The following is a 22,419-nucleotide window of genomic DNA, read 5'->3' as shown; positions in this document are numbered from 1 at the left end:
ACTAAAAAAACAGTATGGTGGGGGCACCTGGGTGGCTCAGTGGGTTAAAGCCTCTGCCTTTGGCTCAGATCATGATCCCAGGGTCCTGGGATCGAGCCCCCCATCAGGCTCTCTGCACAGCCCCCCGCCCCCGCCTACCTCTCTACCTACTTGTGATCTCTGTCTGTCAAATAAAATCTTTTAAAAAGCAATTTAAAAATTTTAAAAAATTTAAAAAAGGAAAACAGTATGGTATTTCCTCAAAAAATTAAAAACAAAATTCTCATATAATTCAGTATTTCTGCTTCTGGGTATTTACTCAAACAAAAACACCAATCCAAAGAGACATATGCACCCCTATGTATACTGCAGGATTATCTACAATACCCAAGATATGGAAGCAGCCTAAGTGTCCACTGAGAGATGAATGAATAAAGAAGTGTGTGTGTATATATATCTATATATATATATACATTGTATACAATATACATTGTATACAATATATATACATTGTGTATACACATATACACACATATATACATTGTGTGTATATACATACATACACACACATATGTGTATATACAGACATATATACATTGTGTGTATATATATCTATATATACACATATACACATATATACATTGTGTGTGTATATATATATGTAGATATATCAGACATATATGTCTGATATATATGTCTGATATATATGTCAGACATATATGTCTGATATATCTACATATATATATACACACACAATGTATATATGTGTATATGTGTATACACAATGTATATATATACACTATGTATGTGTGTGTGTGTGTGTGTGTGTGTGTATACAATGGAATTTTACTCAACTATAAAAAATGAAATTTGCCATTTGTGACAACCTGGATGGACCCAAAGGTATAATGCTAAATGAAATAAGTCAGACAAAGAAAGGCAAATACCATATGATTTCACTTATATGTAGAATAAAAAAAAAACAAAACTAACAAAAAAACCAGAAATTGACTCAAATTCAGAAAGCTGATGGTTGCTGGAGGGGTAGGATGTGGGAGGGATCGGCAAAACAGATAAAGAAATTAATTACGAAATAGTTATGATAAAGAAATTAATTATGAAATTAGTTATGAAATAAGTAAGTCCCAGGAATTAAAAGCATAGTGAATACAGTTAGTGATACTGTAATAACTTTGCATGGTAACAGATGGTAACCATATTTATTGTGCTGAGCATTTCATAATGTATATAAATGTCAAATAATTATGTTGTACACCTGAAACTAATATATTGTATGTCAACTACATTTCAATTAAAAAAATAAAAGTAACTATAATTATTAAGGAACTAGAATGAAAATATTATGGTTTCTCAAGAAAATTAATATTATTAAAATATCCATACTAAGTTATTTATAGATTCAATGCAATCCCTATCAAGATTCCAATAGCATTTTTTTATAGACGTATAAAGAACAATCTTAAAATGTATATGGAACCACAAAAGACCCCCAGTAGCCAAAAAATCCTGATGAAGAACAAAGCTGGAGCATCACACTTCTGGATTTTGAATTATATTATAAAGTTATAGTAATCAAAACAGCATGGTACTGGCATGAAATACATACATATGCCAATGGGACAGAATCGAGAGCCCAGAAATAAATCCATGCATTATATGGTCAACTAATATTTGACAAGGGAGCCAAGATCACTCAATGGAGAAAACACAGTCTCTTCAATAAAATTACATATTCCCATAGAAAAGAGTGAAACTAGACCCCTGTCTCACAGCACTCACAAAACTTAACTCGACAAGAATTAAAGACTTTAATGTAAGATCAGAAACCATAAATCTCTTGTAAGAAAACACAAGAAAGAAGGTCCAGTCCACCTGCGTGGCTCAGTGGGTTAAACTTCTGCCTTCGGCTCAGGTCATGATCTCAGGGTCCTGGGATCGAGCCCTGCATCGGGCTCTCTGCTCAGCAGGAAGCCTGCCTCCCCACCTCTCTCTGCCTGCTGCTCTGCCTACTTGTGATCTCTGTCAAATAAATAAATAAACTCTTAAAATATATATATATAAGAAAAAGAAAGAAGGTCCTTGACATGGATGTTGGCAATGACTTTTTGGATAGGACACCTAAAGCACAAGCAACAAATGAAAAATCAACAAGTGGGATGACATCAAACTAAAAAGCTTCTGCACAGCAGAAGAAATTATCAACAAAATGAAACTGTAACCTATGGAATGAGATAAAATATTTGCAAATTATATATCTAATAAAAAGTTAATATCCAAAACATTAAAAGAACTCACACAAGTCAATAGGAAAGCAACAAAAACCCACAAAAGAAAAAACACACCAAAACCCCCAAACAAAAAATAAACCAATTAAAAATGAGCAAAGGACCTGAATAGACAGTTTTTCAAAGAAGATATACAAATAGCTAACAAGTACCAAGAAAATGTACTCAATATTCCTAACTATCAAGGAAGTCTAAGTCAAAAACATAATGAGGTATCACCTCCCTCCTGTTAGAATGGCTGTCATTAAAAAGATAAGAGATAACAAATACTGGCAAGGATTTGGAGAAGTGAGAACTCTCCTATAGTTTTGATGGAATTGTAAACTGGCGCAACCAGTATGGAAAAAAATACAGGAGGTTGCCCAAAAACATTTAAAATAGAACTAGTATATGATCCAGCAATATCACCTCTAGAAATAGAAATAATAACACTCTATCAAAGAGACATGTGCACGCCCATGTTCGTTGCAGCATTATTTACATTAGCCAAGACATGGAACAACTTAAGGGTCCATCAAAAAAAAATCGTGGTATATATATATATATACACACAGTGGAATATTATTCAGACATTAGAAAAAGGAACTCCTGCCATTCTGACAACGTGGATGAACCTTGAGAGGATTATGCAAAGTGAAATAAGTCAGAGAAAACAAACACTGTCTAATCTCTCTTATACGTGGAATCTTAAAAACAAATCAAAAAACCAAATCCTAGAAAAAGAGATCAGATTCGTTGTTAGCAGAAGCTGAGACAGGAGAACTGGATGAAAGTAGTCACAAGGTATGAATTTCCGATTGAAAGATCAATCAAGGGACGCCTGCGTGGCTCAGTGGGTTGAGGCCTCTGCCTTCGGCTCAGATCATGATCCCAGGGTCCTGGGATGGAGCCCCAATGGGATGGAGCAGAGAGCCTGCTTCCTTCTCTCTCTCCCTGCCTGCCTCTCTGACTACTTGTGATCGCTGTCTGTCAAATAAATAAATAAATAAACAAATTTTTTTAAAAAGAAAGATCAATCAGTCCTCGGGACGGAATGTGCCACGCGATGATTGCAGGTACCACGGCTGTACGGTCTATTCAGAAGCTGTTAAAAGAGTATTTCCTAATTTCTCATCAAAAGGAAGAGAACTTTTTTTTTTTATCTGTATGAGATAATGGGTGTTAGCTAAACTTACTGTGGCAATCACTTCACAATGTGGGAAACTCATTAGCTGTACATGGTGCTGTGTGTTAATTAGATCTCAATACAAGGGGCAGGGGAGCAGAAAAATCAAGGAAAAAACCACACTATTCACAGAGTGGAAAGGCTCACAGAACAGGAGAACATATTTGCAAATCCTAACTCCGTAAAGGATTAATACCCAGACTATATAGAGAACTCCCAAAACACGACAACAACAACAACAAAAAAAAAACAAACAACTGACTCAAACAGGTAAAGGAACTGAACAGACATGTCCTCAGAGATAACACACAGATGGCCATGAGATGCACGAAAAGATGCTCACCATCACTGATCACTAGGGAAACAGGAATCACAGCAACCAGATACCACCTCACACCCATTAGGATGGCCACAATTTAAGAAAACAGGGGTTGGAGGAGATATTCCCACTGTTGGTGGGAATAGAAAACACCGTTGGTGGAATGTAAAACAGGGTGGCCACTGTGGAAAACAGGATGACTCTTCCTCAAAACAGCAAAACTGGAGCTACCCTATGATCTGGCGAACCCACTTCCAGGTATATCCCCAAAAGAACTGAGAGCAGGATCTTGAAGAGATGTTCATACACCCATGTTCACAGCAGCATTATTCAAAAGAGCAAACACATGGAAGCAACCCAAGCACCCACTGGTGAATGGATGGAAAAGCAAAATGTGGTCTATACTTACAATGGGATATGATTCAACCTGAACAAAGGAAGGAAATCCTGACTTATGCTACTGCGTGGATAAAACTTGAGGACATTATGTGAAGGGAAATAAGTCAGTCACAGAAAGACAAACACTATATGACTCTACTTACAGCAGGCATCTAGAGTCATCAAAATCATAAAGACAAATTGTTAATGGTGGTTGCTAAGGGCTGGGGCGAGGGGAAATGGGGAGTTGTTGGTTAATGGGTGTTAGAGTTTCCAATTTACAAGACAAAATGACTTACGGGGAGCTCCTGGGTGGCTCAGTGGGTGAAGCATCTGCCTTTGGCTCACATCCCGATCTCGAGGTCCTGGGATCGAGCCCAGTGTCATCAGGTTCCCTGCTCCACGGGGAGTCTGCTTTTCCCTATGCTTGATGCTCCCCCTGCCTGTGCTGTCAAATAAATAAAAATTTTTTAAGATCTTAAAAAAAAAAAAAAAGGCATGAGATAGATGGTGGTGCTGTACAACAACGTGGATGTATTTAAAAGAAAGAAAAAAACAGAGTGTTCTCCTTAGAAATCGTTCTAGGACCACCCCCCTCGCGCTGGCTCCCTTGTCAGCCCAGCAACCAGTCCCCAAACATTTATGGCCCTTCTGGGTACTATTTCACAAGGGACAAGAGGGTCCCTTGTGCTTGAGCAGCTCGCAAGGAGGAAATGAGGCATGCAGATGGCTGGACCACCGCAGAGCATCTGCCACCCCCTACTGGTGCCTTCAAAACCTGGGGGAAAGAGCACGAAGCTGAATTCTGCCTCTCCAGCTCTCTTGTTCATGCAGAGCTCCGGCAGAGGCCAAGTCCAGCCAGGGCCTGCCCCACAGCTGACAGACAGACCCACTAAAGGCATGTGCCCTTCTGCTGTGCTCCCCCAAGCTGACCACCATTCCCTGTCCAAGCTCCTCTCCTGGCCTTGGGGCTGCAAACTGTGCCCTCACTGATGAGGAATACTCCCAGTGCCCCCCTGAGCCACACCAGCTCTCTTGCCCTAGGTCCTGTCTTGTTGGCAGAATCTTAATCTGGACATAGGGCTTTCTCTTAAAAGGTGCTCCAAGCAGAAGTCTGAGGAGCAAGGAATAGCTATGCCCTTGGGTCTATTTTCCTTCTTTCCTTTTTTTTTTTTTTTTTTTGAGAGAGATTGAGAGCATGTGCGCAGGTATGCATGCGAACTGCAGGGAGGGAGAGAGGGAGAGGGGGGCGGGAATCAGACTCCATACCCAATGCAGAGCCCCACACAGGGTTTGATCTCACGACCCTGAGTTCACGACTTGAGCCAAAATCAAGAGCCAGGCACTTAACCAACTGAGCCATCCAGGTGCCCCAAGAACTTTTTCACATCGCATGCAAACTATACCCATCAGCCAACAGCTCTCCGTTCCCCTCCCCCAGGCCCTGGCAACCTCCCATCCACTTTCTGCTTCTACAAATCCGACTACTCTACATACCCCATACACGCAGAATCATGCAGCATTTATCTCTTCGTGTCTGGCTTATTTCACTTAGCCCAATGTTCTCCAGCTTCTTCCATGTTGTAGCAGGCATCAGAATTTCCTTCCTTTTGAAGGCTGAATGGTACTCCATTGTGTGTCTTGACCACGTTTTGTCTGTTCATCCACCAATGGATGCTTTTGTTGCTTCCACCTCTTGGCGATTGTGCATGATGCCACTAGGGGCACGGGTGTGCAAATATCTCTTTGCGATGCTCTTTCAGTTCTTTTGAACAGAGACCCAGCAGCTGGATCATATGGTAATTCTACTTTTAATGTTTTGAGGCGTCATCATCCTGTTTTCCATTGAGGCTGCACCAGTCCGCGATCTCACCGACAGAAAGGGTTCCAACTTCTCCACATCCTCGCCAAGATTTGCTCTTTTCTGTGGTTTTGATTAGGAGCCATCCTAATGTGTGTGAGGTGATGTCTCATTGTGGTTTTGAGATTGCATTTCCCAGATGAGAAGGGATGCTGAGCATTTTTCCATGTGCTTGCTGGCCTTTTGTGTATCCTCTCTGCAGAAATATCTATCCAAGTCCTTTGTCCCTTTTTTATTCAGGGTATTTGCTTTTTTGCTGTTGAGTAATAATAGCTAACATTTCTTAAGCTCACATTATAGTCTAGAAACTATGTGAAAGACCAAACTAGGACAGGTGAGAATGCTGGCAGGCTAACAATTTGGTATCTTTTCAAACCCATAGTCTTTATGTGTTTGCTAACCATTTACTTGGGTGGGGAGGGACAGGGAGAAATTGATGTCCTGTTATTAAAAATTATTTTGGATGCACCATTATTCACAATAGCCAAGACATGGAAACAACCTAAGGGTCTATCAATGGATAAACAGATAAAGGAGATGGAGTAGAGAATATTATTCAGCTATGACAAAGAAGAGCCTGTCGTTTGCAACAACATGGATGGAACTTGAGGGCTTTAAGCTAAGTAAGCTAAGTCAGACAGAGAAAGACAAATATTGTGTGATCTCAAGCATGCGGAATTTTAAAAAGTCAAATTAATAGAAACAGAGAGTTGAATGGTGGTTACCAGGGCCTGGGGGCGTGGGTAACGTCAGGGGGATCTTGTTAAAAAGTACACATTTGCAACCAGAAGATGAATCAGTTCTGGAGATCGAATGCACAGCTTACTGATTATATAGGCTATACTTCAAAGTTGTTAAGAGACTAGATCATAAATGTCCTCACCACACACACATACACACACACACACATGCATATGCACACACAGGATAATTATGTGATGTGTTAGAGGTGTTAGCTAGTGCTGTGGTTGTAATCATATTGCCATGTATCAATGTATTGAATCCACCCAAAGGGACACCTGAAACTTGTACAATGTTATATACCCATTATGTCTCAATTATGAAAAAACTACATATAGAAAAATGATAGAAAAAATATAGAAAATTATATTTAGAAAAATATCTATACAGAAAAAAAAAAAAAGAGAAAAAGACACATTAACTCACTTCCACTGGCCAGAGTAGAATCAATGAATCAGTGTCTGAACTTTTTTTTTTTTTTTTTTTTTAGGAAAACCTTTCCAACTTCTCTGAGAGTTTGGTTCTCCCTTCAAGTTTTTTGTCTCAGATCGCCCAAACCAGATAACTCCTTGGGATGCAGCTTCCAGGGCTGAGGATTTCCATCACAACATGAATCACTCCTTCCCTGTGAAGAACACCAGGCCAAGCCTCACTCAGACTCACAATTTCCACCAAGCAGCCCTGCCAGCTCTCCCTTGATGGAGGGGGCGGTGGGGGGGATGGGGAGGCTGCACCCTAGCAAGGGAAACATGGTAAGGTAGGTGGGTGCTAATGAGCAAAACCGTCCTCTCCCACTGCAGGTCACAGTGGCTGACCCATACTTTAGGTTTATCGCAGTTGCTTTATTTTTTTAAGATTTTATTTATTTAATTGACACAGAGAGAGAGAAAGAGACACCTAGAGAGGGAACACAAGCAGGGGGAGTGGGAGAGGGAGAAGCAGGCCTCCCACCAAGCAGGGAGCCCGACGTGGGGCTTGATCCCAGCACCCTGAGATCATGACCTAAGTGGAAGGCAGAGGCTTAAAGACTGAGCCACCCAGGCGCCCCTATTGCAGTCACTTTAATCAGGAAATATTTGTAACATACAGATAAATGAGGAAAATAACAATGCCCCTGTAACCCACCACCAAGCATAAATAGATTTTACCATCTTTGCCGTCTTTGCTTCAGAGGTTTTATTTTATTTTATTTTTAATTTTTTTCTCTCTCTATTCTATGTCCATTTCTTTTTTTTTTTTTAAAGATTTTATTTATTTGACAGAAAGAGGGATCACAAGTAGGCAGAGAAGCAGGGAGAGAGAGAGCGGGGAGCAGGCTTTCTGCTGAGCAGAGAGCCGGATGTGGGGCTCGATCCCAGGACCCTTGGATCATGACCTGAGCTGAAGGCAGAGGCTTTAACCCACTGAGCCACCCAGGTGCCCCCAGAGGTCTTACTTTTAAGAAATAAAATGTTTTTGGGCACTTGGGTGGCTCAGTTGGTTAAGTGTCTGCCTTGGGCTCAGGTCGTGATCTCGGGGTCCTGGGAGCAAGCCCCACATCAGGCTCCCTCTTCTGCTTCTCCCTCTGCCCCTACCCCTGCTCGAGCTCAGGCCTTCTCTCTCTCAAATAAATAAATAAAATCTTAAAAAAAAAAGAAAGAAAGAAACTGTTTCAGATCCAATTGAAGGACCTCATCTTTTCCCCTACCTTCCTCCTCAGAGGCCTCTATTACCCCAGAGTTAGTACACACCAACCCTGATGATGATTTCCTCCTTTCACTAAGTCTTTATCTCCAAGCAGCATAGGCTATGGCTGTGGGTGTTTGTAAGTTCTATGTGAAAGACAACAATGTGGCCATTCGTCATTCCTTTGGCTGCTCAGGGTTGGAAACCCCTTCCAAGGAGGAGGAAGAGTCCCCCTCCACCATAAAAGCTAAAAAGGCCAGCTTTCCATACCTCCCCCCAGCTGGCCTGCAGGCTTGCAGCTCAGAGCAAGCACTGGACCTCGGGAGCTGTGAGCCACCCCTGGCCCTGACAGCAAGGGCATTGCCCACAAGGGAGCCTGAGGCTCAGCTGCCACCAGGGGCTTCAGTTCTGGACCCTGCTTCTCCGGCTTTCCTGGAGACTCTGTCAGTTCTCAACAAAACCCTTTCCTCCTTAAGTCAGAAGCACTGTCTGTTGCTTCCAGTGAAGAACCTGGTTGAAAATTATACTTTGGTCATTCATTTTTTTCATTCAACATTTTTTTTTTAAGTTTCAAAGGGATATATAGAATGGAAGGGGAGCAGAATATGCCACTCCAAAATATGCCACTTCGGCATATTGATTATTTGGAACTAAAGGTACTCGAGAAACAACCAGAGCAAGGAGAACACTCTGACCCTCCCTTGTCTCCCTGAAAATAGGAGATAAATATCCCATGTGAAAGATCCCCTTCCGTGATTGCTGGTTGGCTCAGTCAGTTAAGCGTCTGCCTTCAGGTCAGGTCATGATCCCAGGGTCTTGGGATTGAGCCCCACATCAGGTTCCCTGCTCAGAGGGGAGTCTGCTTCTCCCTCTCCCTGAGTTTCTCCCGACTTGTGCATATGTGCTCTCTCTCTGATAAATAAATAAATTTTAAAAATCAGAAAGAAAGAAAGAAAGAAAGAAAGAAAGAGAGAGAGAGAGAGAGAAAATAGAGGGGAGGGGAATGGAGGGGAGGGGAGGAAAGGAGGAAGGAAGGCACCCTTCCTGCACCAGGAAGGTAGAAGGCACTCATTACTAGATACTGGAAAACAAGGGCTGAGAAGGGCTATACAAACATTCTTAGTTCACCAACCTACTGCCCCAACACAAACCCATCTGTTCAGTCAATTCTAGACGAATGTATTGTTTCTTTGTCCACAAGGTATAAAAGCTTCCTGCTTTGGTCATTTCTTTGACTCATATTTTTATGAAGCTTCCATATACTCAAAATGAAATTGGTTTTTATCCTGTTAATCTACCTTATGTCAAATTAATTATGAGACCAGCCAAAGAACCTAAAAAGAAGGGGAAAAATTTTCCTCCCCTACATGATTCATTCATTTTAACTCTCATGCTATCCCATGGTGTAAATTGTACATTTATTTATTCCCATTCCTTGAGTACATGAGGTTGTTTCCATGGTTTGCTATTACAAACTGCCACAAGGCATCTCCTTGTAGTCTTGCCTTTCTGTATCCACACTGAAAGTTCAGGTAGGTTATGGGCTTCTACTATTAACAAACAGTTTTCCAAGTAGTGTGTGCACCAGTTCAGGTTTCCCTAAATATTTCCAACATTTGGTTTTAGCACACCTTAATGTTTTCCCATCTTATGGGACATTAGAGCTCATTTAAAAAAAAAAAGATTTTATTTATTTATTTGACAGACAGAGATCACAAGCAGGCCGAGAGGCAGGCAGAGAGAGGGGGAAGCAGGCTCCCCGCTGAGCAGAGAGCCCGATGTGGGGCTCAATCCCAGGACCCTGGGATCATGACCGGAGCTGAAGGCAGAGGCTTTAACCCACTGAGCAACCCAGGCATCCCTAGATCTCATTTTTTAAAAGACTTTATGTATTTGTTTGTTTGTTTGTTGAGCATGAGCGGGGGAGGGAAGAGGGAGAGAATCCCAAGAAGGATCCAAGAAGAATCCTAAGCAGGCTCCCTGCCCAGTGCAGAGCCCAACAAGGGACTCCATCCCACGACCTTGAGATCATGACCTGAGCCAAAATCAAGAGTTGGACACTCAACCTACTGAACCACCCAGGTGCCCCACATTTTTGTTTTGGTTTGCATTTTCCTGATTACAGGTGAGGCAGAGCAACTTTTCATACGAAAGATGGTTGGGATCCCCTACATGGAAGTCTCTATAGCTCCTTCCTCTTGAGCTGGTCCATTTCCCCAGGGAGGGATTTTCCCACTTCTGATTTGGGGTGTGGGAGTCCAGCTGTCCCTGTTCTCAGAGCTAAATGAGGCAAGGGCCCTGATGCCAGTTCTAGCACTCTCCATCTATATTACCAGCACCGCTCCCTCCTCTGTGGACTCACCTCACCCAAGTGTTCTCCTGTAGACACACCCTCCCCATCACACGCATCCAAGTAGTCACTTCCCTGCAAAGTAGATCATGTCCTGACACACCCAGCAAGTGGCCTCCATAGTGACCAGAGCCCCACCTCAGCAGCTACTGATCCACTACACCCAGGAAGCAGCCACAGCCAGGAACTGTGTTCCACCAAAGCAGCTGTTGCCCTGCCAAACCCAGCAGGTAGTCAGGACAGGTGCACCACTAAAGTGGCTCCTGCCCCCAGGGAGGACAAGCACCACCCACCAGTGCAATGGTAAAATCACAGGTGGTCCTCTAAGCCACCGAGGCTGTGGCAAGCCCCACCCAGCATGCTGGCAGCAATCACAGCTCAGCTCACAAAGGGATACATCTGAAGAGCCTGGTTCTCATAACCAGGGGTTCTGCATTCTGAATCCCACAGGATGCCTTCCACATAAGGCCACTCCTTAAAGACCAGTAGAGATATCTGGTCTATTTAATACATAGAAATAAACACAGAACACAAGCAAAATGAGGAGACATAGAAATAGGCTTCAAATGAAAGAACAGACAAAAATTTTTTAAAAGAATGAAATGAAATGGAGATAAGCAAGGCACCTGATAAAGAGTTCAAAGTAATGGTCAAAAAAATGCTCACCAAACTCAGAAGAATTATGAGCAGAGTGAAAACTGTCAAAGAGAGAAAATATAAAAAGGAACCCATCAGTGTTAAAGGATACAATAATTGAAATGAAAAATACAGTAGAGGGAATCAAGAGCAGCTTAGATGATGCAGAAGAACAGATTAGTGATCTAGAACAAAGGGTACTGAAAAATCATTCAAGCAAAATAGCAAAAATAATTTTTTTAGGGGCGCCTGGGTGGCTTAGTGGGTTAAAGCCTCTGTCTTCGGCTCAGGTCATGATCTCAGGGTCCTGGGATCGAGCCCCACATTGGGCTCTCTGCTCGTCAGGGAGCCTGCTTCCCCCTCTTTCTCTGCCTACCTCTCTGCCTACTAATGATCTCTGTCAAATAAATGAATACAATCTTTTTTTTAAAAAAAGAGGTTTTTTTAAAATGAGGATGGTAATAAGTGTCCTTTGGGACAACATAATGTATACTAACATTCATATCTCAGGGGTCCCAAAAGAAGAAAGAGAGAGGAAGGAAGACAATGTGTTTGAAGACATAATAGCTGAAAAATTCCCTAACCTGCAAAGGGAAATATTTAAGTCCATGAATCACAGAGAGCCCCAAAAAGGAAGTCCACACCAAGACACAGTAATTTAAATGTCAAGAATTAGTCGACCATAGAGTTGAGCACTGAGTGTTATAGTAACTGATGAATTATTGAACATCACGTCTGAAACTAACCATGTACTATATGTTGGCTAATTGAACTTAAATTTTAAAAATCAAAAATTAAAGATAAGGAGAAAATCTTAAAAACAGCAACAGAAAGGGGAGTGCCTGGGTGGCTCAGCTGGTTAAGCATCTGACTCTTCATCTCAGCTCAGGTCATGAAACTGAGCTCTGTATTGGGCTCTGTGCTCAGAACGGAGTCTGAGATTCTCTCTCACTCTGCCTCTCCCCCCACTCACTTTCTCTATAGACAAACAAATAAATGAATAAACTCTTTTAAAAAAATAGCAACAGAAAAGCAACTAGTTAAACACAAGGAAACACCCATAAGATTAGCAGCTGATTCTTTAGCAGAAACATTAGAGCCAATAGAAAATGACACGATATATTCAACCTACAACTAAGAATACTTTACCTGGCAAGGTTATCACTCAGAACTGAAGGAGAAATCGTTTTCCAAACAACAAAAGTTAAAGACGTTCATCCACCAAATCAACCTTACAAGAAATGTTAAAGGGACTTCTTCAGGTGGAAGAGAAAAGGTCATACCTCAAGGTTAAAAAAAATTATCAAAGGAAAAATCTCACTGGTAAAAGCAAACATATGGTAAAGGGTAATGGATTCACTACTTTAAAAGACAGTATGAAGGTTAAGAGACAAAAGTAGTAAAATCAACAATATCTGCTATAATTAGTTAAGTGACATACAAAATAAAAAGATACAAAGTATGATATCACATACTTAAACCATAGAGCTGGGGGGTAAAAATAGAGTGCTTTAAAACGTATTTAAGCTGGGGGTGTTTGCGTGGCTCAGTGGGTTAAAGCCTCTGCCTTCAGCTCAGGTCATGATCCCAGGATCCTGGGATCGAGCCCGGCATCGGGCTCTCTGCTTAGCAGGGAGCCTGCTTCCGCCCCTCTCTCTCTCTCTGCCTGCCTCTCTGCCTAAGTGTCATCTCTGTCTGTCAAATAAAGATATTTTAAAATGTAATTAAGCTGAAGTGACCATGAATTTAAAATACTGCCACATACATATGATGTTATATATGAACTTCATGGTAACCAAAATCCAAAAACTTAGATTAAAAAAATAGAGAGAAAGAAATCCAAACATAAGACCAATGATAGTTATCAAATCACAAGGGAAGAGATCAAGAGAAGAAAAACAAGAAAACAGTGGACAAAATGGCATTAAGGACATGTCTATCTATAATTACTTTAAATGTAAATGAACTACTCCAATCAACAGACACAGAGTGACTGAAGAGATAAAAGCAAAACCCATTTATATGTTGCCTACAAGAGACTCACTGCAGATCTAAAAAGGATAGAAAAATATATTCATACAAATGGAAAGAAAAAGAAAGGTGGGGTAGCAATACTTTTATCAGACAAAATAGACTTTAAAGCAAAGACTGTAACAGGAGACCAAAAAAGGCATTAATACTACTAAAGATATCAACCCAATAAGAAGATAGAATAATTGTAAATATCTATACCCCCCCAAAAAACTATACACCCAACAAAGGAGGACCTAAATATAAAAAGCAAATGTTAAGAGACATAAAAAGCGAAATTAACAATAATACAATAATAATAGGAGACTTTAACACCCTGCTTACATCAATGGATAGATCATCCAGACAGAAAATCAATAAGCAAACAGTGGCTTTCAATGACACATTAGACCAGATGGACTTAATAGATATATACAGACATTCCGTCCCAAAACAAAGGAATAAACATTCTTTTCAATTGCACATGGAACTTTTCATGACAGATCACATGTTAAGCCAAAAGACCAATCTTAATAAATTTGAAAAGTTTGAAATCACAGCAAACATTTATTCTGACCACAGCAGTAGGAAACCAGAAATAAATTACAAAAAAAAATTGGAAAAAACACAAGCAGGTGAAGGCTAATCAACATGCTATAAACAACCAACAGGTCAAAGAAGAAATCAAAGAGGAAATAAAAAATACTTGGAGACAAGTAAGGATGGAAACACAACAGTTCCAAATCGTTGACATACAACAAAAGCAATTCTCAGGGGGAAGTTTATGGCACAAGCCAACCTCATGAAGCAAGAAAAATCTCAAACACACAATCTAACCTTACAACTAAAGGAACTAGAAAAAGAAGGAAAAAAGCCTAAAGTTAGTAAAAGAAAGGACATATAAACTAAGAGTTCATTCTTTGAAAAGATGAACAAAATTGATAACCTGTTAGTCAGATTCTTCAAAGAAAAAAAAGAGAGAAGGCCCAAATTAGTAAAATCAGAAAAGAAAGAGGAGAACTTACAACCAACCCCACAGAAATACAAGAATTAAAAGAGTCTACTATGAACAATTACACACCAACAAATTGGACAACTTAGAAGAAATGGATAAATTCCTAGAATTATATGATCTTCCAAGACAGAATCAGAGAGAAATAGAAAATTTAAATGCATTAATTACTAGTAATGAAATTGAAATGGTGATAAGAAAACTCCTAACAGGGATGCCTGGGTGGCTCAGTTGGTTGAGCAGCTGCCTTTGGCCCAGGTCATGATCCCAGCGTCCTGGGATCGAGTCCCACATCAGACTCCTTGCTTGGCAGGGAGCCTGCTTCTCCCTCTGCCTCTGCCTGCCATTCTGTCTGCCTGTGCTCGCTCTCTCTCCCTCTCTCGCTCTGACAAATAAATAAAATCTTTAAAAAAAAAGAAAGAAAGAAAGAAAGAAAACTCCTAACAAACAAAAGTCCAGGACCAGATGGCTTCAAAGGAGGATTCTACAAACATTTAAAGAAGAATACCTATCCACCAACTATTCTAAAATCACTGTAAAAGAATTCTTCCAAATTCACTTTATGAGGCTAGAATTTCCAGATACCAAAACCAAAGACAGCAGATAAAAAGAAAATTATAGGCCAATATCCTTGGTGAGCGTAGATGGCAAAGTCCTCAATAAAATATTAGCAAACCAAATTCAAAAATATATTTAAAGGATTGTATATCATGATCAGATAAGATTTATTCCACAGATGCAAGAATGGTTCAATATCTGCTAATCAAACATGATACACTAAATTAATAACATGAAGAATAAAAATATGATTATCTCAATTAATGCAGAAGAAAGCACTTGACAAAACTTGACATCTATTTACAATAAAAACTCTCAACAAAGTGGGTATGAAAGGCACATATCTCAACATAATAAAGGCCATAAATGACAAACATCACACTCAAAAGTGAAAAGCTGGAGGTTTTTCCTCTAAAATTAGGAACAAAACAAGGATATCAATTCTCAGCACTTTTAATCAACATAATATTGGAATCCTACTCACAGCAATCAGACAACAAAAAGAAGCAAAAGGAATCCATTGGTAAAGAAGAAGTTAAACTGTCACTCTTTGCAGATGACATGATACTATATATAGAAAACATTAAACATTCCATCAAAAAAAAACAATTAGAACTAATAAATGAATTCAGTAAAACTGCAGGATACAAAATTAATACACAGGAATCTGTTGTATTTCTATATACTAATAATGAAGTAGCAGAAAAAGAAATTAAGAAAATAATCCCACTGGAGCACCTGGGTGGCTCAGTTAGGCATCTGTCTTTGGCTCAGGTCATGATCCCAGGACCTGGGATCGAACCCCTCATTGGGCTCCCTGCTCAGTGGGGAGTCTGCTTCTCTCTCTCCCTCCCCTTGCTTGTGCTCTCTCTCTCACTCACTCTTTCTCTCTCTCAGATAAATAAATAAGATCTTTTTTCAAATTTTATTTAAGATTTTATTTATTTATTTGAGAGAGTGAGGAAGAGAATGCACAAGTGGGGTGAGGGGTAAAGGGAGAAGCAGACTCCCCAATGAGTAGGGAGACCAACACAGGGCTGGATCCCGGGACTCTGGAATCATAACCTGATGTGAAGGCAGATGCTTAACCAACTGAGCCACCCAGGTGCCCCTAAATAAACAAATCTTTTTTAAAAAGAAAGACAATAATCCTACTTACAATTGCATCAAAAAATAATAAAATATCTAGGAATCAATTTAGCCAAGTAGGTAAAAGACCAGTACTCTATAAACTCTAAGATAATGATGAAAGAAATTAAACATAACACAAATGGGTGTGCCTGAGTGGCTCAGTCAGTTGAGCATCTGCCTTTAGCTTGGGTCATGATCTCAGGGTCCTGGGATCAAGCCCCAGGTCAGGCGCCCTGCTCAGTGGGGAATCTGTTTGTCCCTCACCCTCTGCTCCTCACCCGTGCTCATACTCTCTCTCTCTCTCAAATAAATAAATAAGATCTTTAAAATGATAAAGATAACATGAATAAATGGAAAGATATACCATGCTCATGGATTGGAAGAATGTTAAAATATTCATACTACCAAAAGCAATCTGCAGAATCAATGCAATCCCTATCGAAATACTAATAGTATTTTTTTCAAGAACAAGAATAAATAATCCTAAAATTTGTATGTAACCACAAAAGATCCCAAATAGTCATGGCATCTTGAGAAAGAGAAACAAAGCTGGAAGTATCATACTCCCACATTTCAAACCATACAACAAAGCTATAATAATCAGTATGGTACTGACATAAAAACAGACATATAGATCAATGGAACAGAGAACCAAGAAAGAAACCCATGCTTATATGGGCAGATAATCTATGACAAAGGAGGAGAGAAGGTACAATGGGAAAAAGATGGTCTCTTCAATAAATAGTGATGGGAAAACTGGACAGCTACATGAAAAAGAAGGAAACTACACAACTTTCTTATAGCATATTCAAAGTAAACTCTAAAAATGGATTAAAGACCTAAATATAAGGCTTAAAACAATAAAACCTCTAAAAGAAAACACAGATAGTAAATTATTAGACATTAGTCTTTTTCTTTTGAGATTTTATTTTTAAGTAATCTCTACACCCAACATGGGGCTTGAACTCACAACTCCAAGATCAAGAATCACATGCTACCAACTGAGCTGGCCAGGCACCCATTAGACATCAGCCTTAACAATATTACTTTAAGAGGGTTCCCCTTTCTCTACATCTTCTCCAACAGTTGTTGTTTCCTGCCTCATTAATTTTGGCCATTCTAACTGGTATAAGGTGGTATCTCAATGTGGTTTTGATTTGAATTTCCCTGATAGTTAATGATGTTGAAAAAAAAATATTTTAGAACTTTCTCCTCAGGCAGGGGCAACAAAACAAAAATAAACAATTAGAAATATAGCAAACTAAAAAGCTTTTGCACAGTGAAAGAAATCATCAATAAAATGAAAAGGCAGGGGTACTTGAGTGGCTCAGTGGATTAGGCCTCTGCCTTTGGCTTGGGTCATGATCTCAGGGTCCTGGGACTGAGCCCCACATAAGGTTCTCTGCTCAGCGGGGAGCTTGCTTCCCTTCCTCTCTCTCTGCCTGCTTCTGCCTACTTGTGATCTCTGTCTGTCAAATAAATAAATAAAATCTTTTTTAAAAAAATGAAAAGGTATCCTACTAAATCATAGATGTTTGCAAATGTTGTGTCCAATAAGGAATTAAAGCCCAGAATTTATTAAAAAATCTATACAACACAGGTTTAGTATCCAAAACATATAAAGAACTTCTACAAATCAACACCCAAAAAACAAATAATCCAATTTAAAAATAGGCAGAAGGCATGAACAGACATTTCTCCAAAGAAGACATTCAGATGGCCAACAGAGGAACCCACTTGCACTGTTGGTGGGAATGCATGCTGGTGCAGCCACTGTGGAAAACAGTATGGAGGTTCCTCAAAAAGTTAAAAGTAGAACTTCCCTGTGATCCAGTAATCATGCTACTGGGTATTTACCCCAACAATACAAAAACACTAATTCAAAGGGATACGTGCACCCCCATGTCTATAGAAACATTGTTTACAACAGCCAAATATGGAAGCAGCCCAAGTTCTGATCCACAGAAAAAAGGGTGAAGAAGTGGTACATGTATGTATGTATGAATGAATGAAACCTCGCCATTGGCAATGACACGGCTGGAGCTAGAGAGTATAATGCTAAGTGAGATAAGTCAGGAAAAATAGCAAATATCATATGATTTCACTCATATGTGGAATTTAAGAAACAAGACAAATGAGCAAAAGAAAAAAAGAAAGAGGGAGAGAAGCTAAGAAACAGATTTTTAAAAAGAAAAGATTTTATTTATTTTTTGAGAGAGAGAGCCTGCACGAGCTCAGGAGTATGGGGGCAGAGGGAGAAACAGACTCCTTGCTCAGCAAGAAGCCCAATGCAGGGCTCAATCTCAGGACCTTGAGATCATGACCTGAGCCAAAGGCAGAGGCTTAACCAACTGAGCCACCCAGGGACCCTAAGAAAGAGACTCTTAACTGTTAAGAACAAACTGATGGTTACCAGAGGGGAGGTGGGTGGGGGGATGGGTAAAACAGGTGATGAGGATTAAGGCGTACACTTGTCTTGATGGGCACTAGGTGGGGTAAGAAAGCGTTGAATCACTACATTTTACACCTGAAATTAATAAAACATTGTATGTTAATGATAAAATTTTTTTTTAAGATTTATTTACTTATTTGACAGAGAGAGAGAGATCACAAGTAGGCAGAGAGGCAGGCAGAGAGAGAGGAGGAAGCAGGCTCCCCGCTGAGCAGAGAGCCCGATGCGGGGCTTGATCCCAGGACCCTGAGATCATGACCTGAGCCGAAGGCAGCGGCTTAACCCACTGAGCCACCCAGGTGCCCCAAAGATAAAAAATTTTTTAAAGAACTCATACAACTCAACACTAATCATCATCATCATCTGATTTTTTTAAATGGGCAGAGGACTTGAATAGACATTTTTCCAACAACATACAAATGGACAACAGACACAAGATGCTTGACATCACTGACCATCAGGGAAATGCAAATCAAAACCATAATGAGCGCCCCCCTCACACCTGTCGGAATGACTCGTATCAAAAAGAAGAAATAACAAGTGCTGGCAAGGATTCGGAGAAAAGGGAACTCTTACGCACAGCTGGTGAGAATATAAATGGGTGTAGCCACTATGGAAAAGAGTAGGAAGATTCGTCAACATTAAAAATAGAAATACCGTACAATCTAATGATTCCACTTCTTAGTATTTATCCAGAGAAAGTGAAAAAACTAATTCAAAAAGATAACTGTGGGTGCCTGGGTGGCTCAGTTGGTTGAGAGACTGCCTTCAGCTCAGGTCATGATCCTGGAGTCCTAGGATCGAGTCCCACATCAGGCTCCCTGCTCAGCAGGGAGTCTGCTTCTCCCTCTGACCTCTCTCCTCTCATGCTCTCTCTCTCTCTCAAATAAATAATAAAATCTTAAAAAAAAAAAAAGATAACCGCACCCCTATGTTTTTTGCAGCATTATTTACAATAGCCAAGATACGAAAGCAACCTCAGAGTCCATCCACAGATGGGCGGATAAAGACATGGTATGTGTATACAATAGGATATTACTCAGCCATCAGAGAGAATAAAATCTTGATTTGCAACAACATGGATGGACCCACAGGGTATTGTGCTAAGTGAAATAAATCAGACAGTGAAAGACAAATACCATATGATTTCACTTATACGTGGGACCTAAAACAACAAATGAACAAACAGAACAAAACAGAAACAGACTCATAAACACAGAGAGCAAACTGTATTGCAAACCTGTTGCCAGAAGGAGGGGGTTAGGAGGATGGGCAAAAATAGGTGAAGGGGATTAAGAGGTACAAACTTCCAATTATAAAATAAATAAGTGATGGGAACGTAAAGTAGAGCATAGGGAATGTACAGGCATACCCTGTTTTATTGCCTTTCACCTCATGGCGATTTGCAGATATCACGTTTTTCACAAATTCAATGTTCATGGCAGCTGGGCACCCAGCAAGTCTATTGGTGCCATTTTCCCAGCAGCATGTGTTCACTCTGTGTCTCTGTTAATTTTGGTAATTCTCACAATATTTCAAACTTTTTCATTATTATTATATTTTTTAGGGTGATCTGTGCTCAGTGACCTTTGATGTGACTATTATAACTGTTTGGGGCCCCACCAACTGTGCCCATAGAAGATGGGAACTTAATAAATATTGTGCGTGTTCGGAGTGCCAACTAGCTAGTCCCCTGTTTTTTTTCCCTCTCCTTGGGCCTCCCTATTCCCGGAGACACAATACTGAAATTAGGTCAATCAATAACCCTACAATGGCCCCTTAGGGTTCAAGTGACAGGAAGAGTCAGTCACATGTTCCTTACTTTAAGTGAAAGGCTAGTAATGATTAAGCTTGATGAGGAAGGCATGTCGAAAGCCGAGACAGGCCAAAAGCTAGGTCTCTCTCACCAGTTAGCCAAGTTGTGAATGCAAAGGAAAAGTTCTGGAAGGAAATTAAGTGTTACTCCAGTGAACGCATGCATGACAAGAAAGCAAAACAGCCTTACCGCTGATATGGAGAAGGTTTGCATGGTCTGGATGGAAGATCAAGCAAGTCACAACCGTCCCTTAAGTCAAAGCCTGACCCAGAGCAAGGCCCTCACTCTCTTCAGTTCTGTGAAGGCTGAGAGAGGTGGGGAGGCCGCAGGAGAAAAGTCTGAAGCTAGCAGAGGTGGCTTCATGCGGGTTAAACAAAGAAGCCGTCTCCGTAACACAAAAGTACAAGGGGAAGCAGCAGGTGCTGGTGGAGAAGCTGGAGCGAGTTCTCCAGGAGACCTAGATCTGATCATCCATGACGGGGCTACACTAGACAACAGCTTTCCAGTGTGGACAAAATAGCCTTCTATCAGAAGAAGATGTCATCTAGGACTTTCATGGTTAGAGAGGTCAATGCCTGGCTGCAAAGCTTCAAAGGAAGGAATGACTCTGGTCAGTGGCAGCTGGTGATTTCAAGTTGAAGCCAGGGCTCAAGGATCATTCCAAAATCCTAGGGTCCTCAAAAATTAAGCTAAATCAACTTTGCATGTGCTCTTATAAATGGAACAAAGACTGGATGACAGCACACCTGTATCCAACATGGTTTACTGAATACTTAAAGCCCACTGTTGAGAACTCCTGCTCAGAAAAAAAGATTCCTTTCAAAATATGACTGCTCATTGACAGTATCCCTGGTCACCCAAGAGCTGTGATGGAGATGGATGAGATCAATGTTTCCACACCTGCTAACACAACATCCATTCCACAGACCATGGATCAAGGACTCATTTCAATTTGCAAGTCTTATTACTTAAGAAATACACTTCAGAGGCTCCTGGGTGGCTCAGTGGGTTAAGCCGCTGCCTTCGGCTCAGGTCATGATCTCGGAGTCCTGGGATCGAGTCCCGCATCGGGCTCTCTGCTCAGCAGGGAGCCTGCTTCCTCCTCTCTCTCTGCCTGCCTCTCTGCCTGCTTGTGATCTCTCTCTCTCTGTCAAATAAATAAATAAATAATCTTTAAAAAAAAAAAAAAAGAAAAGAAAAGAAATACACTTCATAAGGCTAGCGCTACCAAAGAGAGAATGATTCCTCTGATGGATCTGGGGAAAATAAACTGGAAAACTTCTGTAAAGGATTCACCACCTAGATGCCATTAGGAGCATTTGCAGTTCATGGTAAGAGGTCAAAATATGAACATGAACAGGAGTTAGGAAGAAGATGATTCCAACCTTCATGGAGGATTATGAGGGGCTCAGGACTTCAGAGGAGGAAGTGACTGCAGGTGCAGCGGAACTAGCTAGAGACATAGAGTCAGAAGGGGAGCCTGAAGATGGGACTGAGTTGCTGTGATCTCATGATCCAACTTGAGTGGATGAGAAGTTGAAAGAAAGTGGTTTCTTGAGATGGAATCTACTCCTGGTGAAGAGGCTGTGAAGATTGTTGAAATGTCACCAAAGCATTTAGAATATTCCATAAACATAGTTGATAAAGCAGCAGCTGGGTTTGAGAGGACAGACTCCCAATTTTGAAAGAAGTTGTTAAGCGTCTGCCTTCAGCTCAGGTCATGATCCCAGGGTCCTGGGATCGAGCCCTACATCAGGCTCCCTGCTCCTCAGGGAGTCTGCTTCTCCCTCTCCCTCTGTTGCTACCCCTGCTTGTGCTCTATCTCTCTGTCAAATAAATCAGTAAAATATTTTAAAATAGGAGAGAGAGAGAAGTTCTGCTGTGCATAAAATGCTATCAAACAGCATCAGCTACTACAGAAAAATTGTTCATGAAAGGGAGAGTATATCAGTGTAAGAAACTTCATTGTTGTCTTAAGAAAACAGCCACCCCAGCCTTCAGCCACCATCACCCTGATCAGTCAGCAGCCATCAACATGGA

This window comes from Lutra lutra, chromosome 6, assembly GCF_902655055.1.
Source record: "Lutra lutra chromosome 6, mLutLut1.2, whole genome shotgun sequence".
Taxonomy (NCBI): domain Eukaryota; kingdom Metazoa; phylum Chordata; class Mammalia; order Carnivora; family Mustelidae; genus Lutra; species Lutra lutra.
Note: the sequence above shows the minus strand (reverse complement) of the source record.